Source organism: Triticum aestivum, chromosome 3B, assembly GCF_018294505.1.
Source record: "Triticum aestivum cultivar Chinese Spring chromosome 3B, IWGSC CS RefSeq v2.1, whole genome shotgun sequence".
NCBI lineage: Eukaryota > Viridiplantae > Streptophyta > Magnoliopsida > Poales > Poaceae > Triticum > Triticum aestivum.
In genome coordinates this window covers 546,726,807-546,738,026 of record NC_057801.1, presented here as the reverse complement: position 1 = coordinate 546,738,026, position 11,220 = coordinate 546,726,807, and the positions used below count along the sequence as shown (strand labels likewise).

Genomic DNA, 11,220 nt, shown 5'->3' with positions numbered 1-11,220 from the left:
TCCCCTCCGACGAGCGCCCGCCCCTCCCCGCGCGCCTCCCCTCCGACCAGCGCCCGCCCCTCCCCGTGCGCCTCCCCTCTGACGGGCACCGGCCCCTGCCCGCACGCCTCCCCTCCGACGGGCGCCGGGCCCTTCCCGCGCGCCTCCCCTCCGATGGGCGCCGGGCCCTTCCAGCGTGCCTTCCCGCCGAGGGTTGTTGGCCTCTCCCACTCTGCCTCCTCTCCAATGGTGCCACGACGCCACCTTGTACAGGCAGCTCATCGCCACACCCCTGTCCGTTCAATGTCGCCGCCAACGCGTACAGGCAGTTCGCCGCCGCCATCCCTGTCCGTTCAATGTCCCCGCCACTGCGTACAAGCAGTTCGCAGCCGCCATCCCTGTCCGTTCAATGTCGCCGCCGTGGACGCGTCCTGCTCCAAGGCCATGGCTTATGCTTCAGCGGCAAAAAGTGGAGCCTGCTGGAGGAATCGCGGGGTCGAGGACCTCCAGCTCAACAGTCCAACTGCTTCCTTTATGGCCGGTCGCTCAAGGAGCTGAGTGCAAGCCGCTCCTTGCTGCAAGCTGCTGCTGCACCTAGGACTGCCCGACACAGTCGCATCCTTTTCTGCTGCTGCTGATGCATGTCCACTACTAAGCAGCTACCAATTGCTGCTATTGTTACCTCTATTTTCTATCTGAAGTTTAGTTTAGTGCGGTGACTAGCAAAGGTACAGAGGTACTGAAGGTTGATTTGAGCATAACCCTTACTCTCTGAAAATTTGGCAATAGTTCGATGAAATGGTTTACCTCAGTACAAAAGTATGGGTACCCAACCAATTTTTGAACAATGTGTCTACTTTCTGCAGGTCCTTGTTGGGATGACAGGGATGACTAGAATGCTCAGAGAAACATCTTTACTTGACCCAGATCTTTCATTGCTTGTCTTCAGTCACCTAAATAAGTTCAAGAAAAATCTGTAAGTTTGGTGCGTGTGCTGCTACAAATCTAAACTTCTTATCCAGTAATTCTAGTACTTATGAGCATCGAGTTGATTGAAATCATGTTCTCCTAGTTGGTTTCTGAGAACCTTGCTGGCCCTTCTATATATAGAAGTTGTGCCTGATAGCCATACATGACTTTTGTGTATGACAAATAATGCAAGGAAATTCTGAATACATGGCACGGGCGCTCTTCGACATTAAACATTTGTATGTTATTTATTTGTGCAACAAGTCTATGCTTCTTCAGTTCTAAAATTCCCAGAGCATCAGTGCAACTACATATCAGGCTATACTATGTTGATTCTATAATTTTCCGTATGCTGGTATATACAAAAATAAGGTATATTTACTGCTTCATTTTCTTGTGGAGCGAATGTTGTATATTTACTACTTCATTTTCTTTGCCGCCACTTAGGTCCGACGAGCCACCGTAGGCAGGATCCTCTGCGTGCTAGCCTTGGTGCTGGCCCTACACGTTGGCACGACATCGTTCACTGATTCCACCAAGGGCTGTTCAATGACACAATGTCGAGTCGTTCGACACTGCAGCTCAGGAGTTTGCCTCCTTTCCTAACCTCCACTATGCTCTAGCTAAGGTCTCTCATGTTCTCCTCTCTCCCATAACCTTTGTCTGTTCTTTCACTTGAATTCCTGCTAATGTTAGCTGTAGCTTGAATTGCTAAAATATTAATGTATTTTTACTCTGCTTGAAAATGCTTGAAATGCTGCTGATGCTTCTCTATGCGTGACGATTCTGATTGTTTAGCACAAAGGGGGACGGGTACTTGTTGTAATGCTTGACATCAATCTATTGTCGGCAGTTAGAGAAAGAATTGTAGCAAGTCCAAGCTCTCTTTGAGTGGAGGTACATAACCAATTCGAATGCTTGTTCTGGTTATGTTTAAGGAAACTCATAATTTTTATCTTTGTCCACTATTAGCTATGTAAAACAACTCAATAAAAGTTCACTTTTCAATGCCTTAATAGTTCAATTGGTAAAAACAGTAGGTGTTCATTCTACAAAGAAAAAGCATTGACTTTTATATGTGTAAAGAAAGAAATGGAAATCTGTAAGTACATACAGGGACATATATATGTTGAACTTATGTCCAACACATGAGCATTTGCGTCCACCACTAAGGGGCATGTGCATCCCGCACATCAGCTACATGCTCAACAATTGCACACTGCCGCCATGGACATGCACAAATGATATTAAGTAGAAGTTTGTTAGTTCAGTTTTTATTGATTTACCTTGTCTAAGTAGTAGTGCAGCAATAAAAGGTGTAGTTGTCCTGAGTTTTAGTTGCTATATGGGGAACCCAGTGGCCATTTATTTTTGTTTACAGTTCAGCTTGTCTATTCTTTTCAGTCTGTATGTTTTATTGTGCATAATCTTGAGAAAATCCCCAAAAATCATGTGTGCATTCAAGGTAATTAAGTGGCTTTGTAAATTCTGACAGTCCATCCCAGACTGAGCAAAACAGTACATGTTAGTCTTGGTTTGTGGTTGGACATGCAATCTGGTTTCATAGATTCTTCTGCTCAAACTGGAAATACCATGTTTTAGGTAATCCTACTAGTTCAGTGCTAGTACTTCTATTTTATGTTTATCTTACAAGTGGAAAATGTTGAGGCTGGTCCTGTTGCCAATTTTTCATAGATTTTCTAAGTAGCCTGAGACCCATCATGTCCTCTATATAGAGTTTAACATGTCAATGGAAGTTTGTTCTCAAAACTGAAATTGTTCTACATGTACTGATAGATTAGTTGTTAATTATTGGAGTGTTTCATTCTTGCAGAATAAAAACATGATGTATGCATTGCTTCTTGGCCCAGCTGAGAGAACACTCATGTTAAAAAGTAGAAAGCAGTTTTGAAGCAATTCCCAGTGTCTTTAGAAGCATTCATGGTTAAAAAGCAACGACGACAACCTCCTCATTCGAGCTGAGCACTGGTCATAGTCCAAGTTGAGCAGTAGGTGCCGTCCAAGTTTAAAGAGGGTTGTATGCAAGTACAGAAGTTTGTTTGAGTGAGAAAAAATGTGGGGTTTTGACAATATTCTATATGATTAATTTTTTCATCCTTAGAACTTGGCAAAATTCAGTCTATTTTTCTATGATGGAGGCACACATGAAGTCCTGTGCAATGGTTATCCCCCCTTGTGCTTCTAAGATTCGTATTTTGTTTCTTCAAATGTGTTGTGTGCCTGTTTGATGAGGTAAAACAAAGTAAAAAAGTGAAAATGTCATTAAAGACACTTGGAAGTACGAATGTAAAAAATAAATAAGTTCCGATTCTTGTCAGGTAGAAAAGTTTTGGAGAAGAAAACATAAGCTTTTAAAAGAAGGAATGGTAAAAATGTAAGTCCGTTCAACTATATAAACCATAAAGGTACGATGGTGATGACATTGACAGTAAGGATAAGGGTGGTAGATAAAATTAAAAACTAAAAGTAAAATAACATAGAGTGAATATTTTTTGAGAATTACAAACTCTCTAGTACCATCAGTACCATAAATTAAAAATTAAGAATCGGAAAATTCAAATGGGAAAAGTTCAAGTCGCAAAACGCGAGAAGTCCAAAACATCGTCGATAAAAAAATTGAGTTCAAAACATCGTTCAAGTATTTTTTCCGGAACCATTCAGAATTAATCTGTGAAAAAATATCTCCTCAGTACAAATACCACACAAAGATCAGTACGAGTACAACATGACTAAGTTTCACATTTTCGATAGCTTTGCACCGTTGGAATGAAATCTTTGGCCTCTTTTAAAGTTTTGCATTTGACGAATTTTTGTGAAATTTCTTTGCCCACCTACCGCGAAAGTTTTGCAAAATACGAGCTGCCATTTTATAGCTCGTATGGTGCTCAGTCTCATGTGAAATACAGTACCAAGTAACAGCCATTAGCCCCTGAATCAAATACTACTATAGTAGCTCCACCAGCAACAACATACTGCAGTATAACTAATTAGCGATGGAATCTCCTCTGCTCACGGTACAAAAAATACCTAACTCCAAAACAGAGCTGGCTGGTGTTCCTCCAGTGTCCAAGCCGGAGCACCTACTGCGATCGGCTAATTGAATTCCCGGTGACGAAAAGCTGGGCCGCCTAACTCCGTAATCCATGAATCGAGCAAGCGCGCAGCTCCTCAGGCATTCCCAGCAATGAAAAGCTGCGCCGCCTAACTCCAATCCAAGGATCGAGCAAGCGCGCGGCTCCTCAGGCTCCGGGGGCGCGCGCCGGCCAGAACGGAGCACCGCCGGCCACCCGGCTACGGGCTCGAAATTAGAAACTGGGGCCGGCTGCTCCACTCGCTCGGGAGAGGCGGGGAGTAGGAAGAGGGGCGCATACGAGCAAGAAGTCATTGGAGCAGCCGGGGATCTTAGGCGCGTCGTCGTCCTGCTGGACGATGTCGCCGCTGGCGGCCGCCCCGACACCCATCGCTGCGCCTAGGGTGGAGCCTGGGTTGCTAGGAGGGAGGCGGGCAGGTTGATGGATCGGCCGTGGGCAGTCAGGCGACGGCTGGAGTGGCCGGCGGAACGGGGAGCGAGTGGGAAGGGGCTCTTATTTACTCTTCTAATAAAAACGATCAGTTCAACCGAATGACAACATCATTACAATCGCCCGAAATCATCAGTTCAAAAAGGGTAACAGAATAATATTCTGTTACGCGTAACAGAATAGCCCATATATATATATATATATATATATATATATATATATATGGAGCAAAAGTTTCAGTTAGACACATAGAAAGATTGGGGCTTATAATTTTGCCTCCAAACTGATTTACCTCAAGGGTAATGTCAACAATAATAACTCATGCTCACTCATATCCAACTGGATATATATGCCTAGATATTTCCCCACTACATGATGCTTACAAAAGAGAAAAATAAAAAGGAATAGAGGAGAACCCTATTAACTCTTGTATGAAAAGTAAGTACATAAAATTAAGAGATAGGCCCTTCATAGAGGGAAGCAAAGGTTGTCATGCGCTTTTTATTTTTTGATGTGCAAGCTCTTGATGTAAAGGAACATCACTTTATATTACCCCTTGTGATAGCAACCTTTATTATGCAGTCCGTGGCTTTTATTTCTTCACCATCACAAGATCGTACAAAGCTTATTTTCCCTTACAATAAAAGATCATACATATATAGAAGCAATTTTTATTGCTTTATGCACCGATGAAAACTTACTTGAAGGATCTTATTCAATCCATAGGTAGATATAGTGGACTGTCATGACATGAAACTGGGTTTAAGGATTTTTGGATGCACAAGTAGTATCCCTACTTGGTGCGAATTTTTTAGCTAGCAAATATATTGAGCAAGAACCATATGTTGAGGATCTATAACAATATAAGTTCTATGTGAATATAAGCAAACATAACTCATTATGTTGTCTTCCTTGTCCAACGTAACAATTTAACACAGAATACTTAATGGATGCTCACAATCATAAAAGATGTCCAAGATAGTATATTTGTATGTGAATCTTCTCTTACCTTATTATTCATGAATTGCATCATTGACCAATGCTATGTTTGTCAACTTCCAATAAATTTTAACACTTATACTTTCTTTATGTAAAGTCATTACTTTCCATGAGATTAGCATATGATCTTTTCCATTATTTTCATTGCTAAGTTTGAAAATAAAAGTAAAGAAGCAAAACTCAAACTATTCTTTATTATATAACTCTCAACTCGATTACATATATAGATAGATCACGAAACTAGAACTCAAAAATAGATCATACTAAACTTTTATTCCACTAAATCATGAAATAAATAAGGATCGAACTAAGATAGGTAAAGATAATAGAAGTTATGGTGATATGATATCGGGGCACCTCCCCCAAGTTTGGCACAAGCCAAGGGGAGTGCCCATACCCGTGTACTCAAGTTTCTTTCTTCGGTGATGATGGTGGTGACGAAGTAGTGGGCTTGTCCTTCGGCATTCACTTGAGAACACAATTTTCTTCCTTTAACTCAATAATCTCTTGCTCCAGCTTCACTATCTTCTCACATAATACGTTCTTATTTTCCTATAGAAGATGGAAAGGGATAAATTGAATCTTAGATTTGTTTATTGTGTTTCGGAGGTCGACTTCTTGAACTCCACATGCATATCCCCTGGTTGAGGTAGAGGTACATCATCTTCATCCAAACTAGTGTCCTTTGTTCTCTTCAAATCAACATCTCACTCTTCCTTGTAGACCATCCATAGGGATCTATATCCCCATAGACCCTCGGATTTGCAACATAGTGTGATATAAAGATCTCCCCATCTGAGTCTTGGGACGACATATATACTTCCAGATCTACACAAAAAATAGCACGAAACAAGAACATAAGAGATTTATGCGATACGGTGGTCAAAACGTCCTATATAAAGAACTTTTTTCTTGCAAAACAAGTATTCTAGAAGAAAACGGAGTCGGGAAGGCACACGAGGGGGCCACAAGACCCCAGGGCGTGCCTGGGGGGTGGGCGCGCCCTAGTGCCTCATGTGCACCTCGTGGGTCCCCTCGGGTGTTTCTTATTTTTGTATTTTTTCTAGTATTCCAAAACTGATAGAAAGTATTTTTATGGAATTTTTGGAGTCGGTTTACTTACTGTACACATACCTATTCCTTTTAGGGGTTCTGGAGTGTTCTGTAAGATCTCTCTTATGTGTTCCTCCGTTGTCATAGTTTGAATAATGTTAGTTTCAACATTAATAGGTGTACATGATATATAGTGCTTAATTCTTTGTCCATTGACCACCCTCGGATTAGTGCCTTCAGAATTGTCGATATTAATAGCTCTGAAACGATAAACTTTTTCGATGATGTACGGTCCTTCCCATTTAGAGAGAAGCTTTCCTGCAAAGAATCTGAAACGGGAGTTGTACAATAGAACATACTCACCCACTTTGAATTCCCATTTTTTAATTCTTTTATCATGCCATCTTTTAACTTTTTCTTTAAACAACTTGGCCTTTTCATATGCTTGGGTTCTCCACTCATCTAACGAGCTAATATCTAATAACCTCTTCTCACCGGCAAGTTTGAAATCACAATTAAGTTTTTAATTGCCCAATATGCTTTATATTCTAACTCAAGAGGTAAATGACATGCTTTTCCATAAACCATTTTATACAAGACATACCCATAGGATTCTTCTAAGCTATTCTACAAACCCATAATGCATCATCAGGTTTCTTAGACCAATTCTTTCTAGATCTATTGACCGTCTTTTGCAAAATTAACTTTATTTTTCTGTTGCTCAATTCAACTTGACCACTGAACTGAGGATGATAGGGAGATACAATTCTATGGTTAACATCATATTTGGCAAGCAGTTTATAGAAGGCACCATGAATCTAATGTGGACCACCATCCGCCACCCGCAGCCGCCGCTACTGAGCACCGCCGCCGCACCCGCAAGCCGGGCCGCCGCTACCTGCTGCCACCGCCGCTGTGTCGCGCCCCACCGCCAAAGCCCCGCCTTGCCGGAGCCCCGCCCGCCGAAGCCCGCGCCGCCGTTGTTCCCGTGCCGCTGCCCGAACCGGCCAAGAACCTGTATAAACCACCCGAGTCAATCCGGTTTTTTTCGGTTTTTTAGATAGTTTTATTATATTTTATTTAGTTTAGTTAATTAGCGAACGTTCGTTCATTTAGTTTCTGTAACAAACGAATTCGTTAGATTAGGTTCCATAGCAAACATTCGTTCTGTAGATTTTTCATTTTAGTTTAATTTTCGGCCAGGGACCTATCCGCGAATATTTCCTTGCAATTTAGCCCTTGATCTTTAAACCCTCGTAACTTTTAGCTTGTTTGTCCAAATTTGACGAAACCAACGCCTAAGTCTTAAGAGCATTCCCCTCTATCCAGTAAACCAACTTGAACATGATTTTCAAAATTTCAAATTTTAGTTTAGTTCAGATTAGAGTTTAATCTTGTTTTGTTCGTATCTTGAGTTTCGTAGCTCCCTTTAAGTTGATTCTTTTTGCAAATCATAGCTAATCACATGTATCTACTGTTAAGACCTAATCCACATAAAAATAGTGTTGTTAGAATTTGTTTTCTATCTAGCTTAGTTATTTGCTTGTTTTGAGTTTTATTTGGATCTTTTCTCGTTTTCTCATTGCATCGTTTGCTTGATTGCTTATGTATGCTATTGTTTGTCTACGCTAGATTTTCGGAGTGCAAAGCTTGTTACTACAAATCTCTAGAGTTTTCCGATCGTCAACAAGGAAAGTTACACTTTGATCATACTTTTCAATACCCAGTTTTTACTATGCATTAGTTTTGCCTCTCAAAGATTTGCATGAGTAGGATTGGGAACATGTGGATTTGGTTGCACTACTTGAGGTAGGAACCTATTACCTTTGACCACCCCGGGAATATACGTTGTGCTCATTTATTGCTTAGCATGCTCGTAAATGGGGATTGGATCGTGATATTCATGGAAGTTGTGAGAGATAGTAATTCTAGACAACATTAAGGTGGCAACTTTAATACACATCTGGGTGGATTGGTTGGGGCACCTGGAGAAACCAGTGCTTGCCCATGGGAATCCCTGAGTACCCGTGTGATTTTCCCTTGGTTCGCCACCCAGACTCAAAGGGATCATCTGATATTTCATGCCTAGAAACTTCCGTGTGCAACTGCAAGCCATTATGGGCTCTGGCATAGTTGAGTAAGTTGTGTGAGCTCTTGAAGAGGTGGACTAGCAGATGTAGGGGAAAGTAGGTGTACCGGTCTACCCAGAGTAGAGAGTTAATGCTTCAGAAAGACTATGTCCCGATCTTCCGATCATGGATGCGGTCAAGTCTTGTGGGGAAAAGTGCGCAACCTCTGCAGAGTGTATAAACTAATCATGGTTAGCCGTGTCCCTGGTTATAGACATTTTGACTATCTAGAAGTGGATATTATTGTGGACCTCATCACTCTTTAATTAATGAATTGGGTTTAATGATGATACTTGGTTAATGTTGCGATTTAAGTTGGAGGAACCTTCTCAATCATTGGTATAACTTTGTAGTAAATAAAATTTATTCTTTTGTTGTAGGGAAAAATTAGCTTTATGCAAAACATTAAACTTAGAGCTTCCACCAGCCAAATATGCATGTAGATATAGTTTTCTTGCATTCATTTGCTCTATAGTGTAACTCTGCCAGCATATACCATGTGCTGACCTACACGGCTGCAACGTCTCATGTTGCAGACTTTACCGATGAAGAATAAGGTGCGCTAGGTCGTTGTCATGCACTCAGCTATGCTGTTGGAGTTGATGGACTCATTTATCTTCGAAGCTTCCGCAGTTATTTTTCATTTAGATGGCCTTCAACCATATTATTTGTGTAATAAATACTCTTTATGAGGACCTTGATGTAATATGTGTGTGATTGAAATCTGTTATAATTCCTTGAGTATTGTGTGTGTTAGCATATCGATCCAGGGATGACACTTAATAATAGAGACTTCGATCCATTGGGATCGTTGTCGCTACATTAAATATCTAGGGACTCCAAACCTCGGGAAAACAACTTATTTAAGCATTTTAATAGAAGTGTTATGATCAACACTACTAGTTGGAATAGCTTCTGCCCATTTAGTAATGTAATCAACAACACTAGAATACGAGTATACACATTAGAGGAAGGAAAAGGTCACATATAATCAAATCCTGAAACATCAAATGGTTCAATGACAAGTGAATAATTCATAGGCATTTCCTGACGTCTACCAATATTACCAATTAATTAACATTCATCACAAGATAAGACAAACTTATGAGCATCCTTGAAGAGAGTAGGCCAATAAGACCAGATTGTAATATCTTATGTGCGGTTCTATCTCCAGCGCGGTGTCCTCCATAAGCCTTGGAATGACACTTCCATAAGATTTGTTCCTATTCATGCTCAGGTATACAACTTCTAATAATACCATCTACTCCTTCTTCATACAGATATAGGTCATCCCAGAAGTAATGTCTTAAATCAAAGAAGAACTTTTTCTTTTGTTGGTATGCGAAACTAGGTGGTATATATTTAGCAACAATGTAATTAGCATAGTTTGCATACCAAGGAGTATTACAAGAAACATTTACAACAGCTAGTTGTTCATCAGGAAAACTATCATCAATAGGTAGTGGGTCATTAAGAATATTTTTCCAACCTAGACAAATTATTAGCTATGGGATTCTCAGCTCCCTTCCTACCAGTAATATGCAAGTCAAATTCTTGTAGCAATAGAACCCACCTAATGCGTCTAGGTTTATCATCTTTCTTTTTCATAAGATATTTAATAGCAGCATGATCGGTGTGAATTATTACTTTAGAATCAACAATGTAGGATCTGAATTTATCACATGCAAACACAAGTGCTAAAAATTCTTTGTTAGTAGTAGCACAATTTCTTTGAGCATTGTCTAGAGTTTTACTAGCATAACAGATAACATTTAATTTCTTATCAACTCTTTGTCCTAGAACAACACCAACAGCATAATCACTAGCATCACACATAAGTTCAAATGGTAAGTTCCAATCAGGCGGTTGAACAGTAGGTGAAGAGGTTAAGGCTTTCTTAAGTGTTTCAAAGACTTCTACACAATAATCATTGTAACATCCCAAATTTTCAATTTGGAATGTTATACATAGGTCATCCATGCATATCTGCATTTCCGCTCCGCAATCCTCGAAATCCTAAGCAACTCAAGAACCCTCGGAGAGAGTTGGGGATTTCCCGGTATTCATATTTGATTCCTATCAAATAGTGAAACAAGGATTTTCGATTTTAATTATTTTTCTCTCTGAAAATATTTCTTATATGAGAGGAGATAATATGACTTCTCCAAAACAATTGAAATATTGGAGGAAAATGTTAAAATCATTTGTTGGATTTTATTTGAGTTTATCTGCATTAAAAAATTGCACATTTTTAAAATTGCATTTTAGGGGCCAAGTAAATGTTCATCTCGTTCTAAATATTTTATTTAGACGGTGAAAATTTGTTTTGGCATTTTTAGGTTTTTATTTTATTTTCTAGGATTTTATTTCCACCGACGAAATTATTTAAAAAAAAGAGTTCCACCGTCTGGGCCGAAACCCAGCCGGGCCGCCGGCCCAACCGCCGCCGCCCCCGCGCGCGTGCGCCGCCCCGCCGCCGCTCGGACCAGAGTCCGAGCCGGACTCTGCCTCCGCCACGCCTTGCCCCCTCCTCCAAGTCGCCGCCCCTG

At 40.7% G+C, this 11,220-nt stretch overlaps 1 long non-coding RNA gene across 4 annotated transcripts; it reads left to right on the top strand.

The window, feature by feature from the left end:
• Window positions 1-9: 9 nt before the first annotated feature.
• On the top strand, window positions 10-3,135 carry LOC123070825 (uncharacterized). 4 transcript variants are annotated; one of them, XR_006433957.1, is made up of 3 exons: window positions 10-1,576; window positions 1,747-1,845; window positions 2,783-3,135. It is a non-coding gene; the product is annotated as an uncharacterized lncRNA (long non-coding RNA). The 4 variants fall into 4 exon arrangements; XR_006433958.1 differs by lacking the exon at window positions 1,747-1,845 and having other exon boundaries at window positions 13-1,320; window positions 1,396-1,576; XR_006433955.1 differs by lacking the exon at window positions 1,747-1,845.
• Window positions 3,136-11,220: the final 8,085 nt, after the last annotated feature.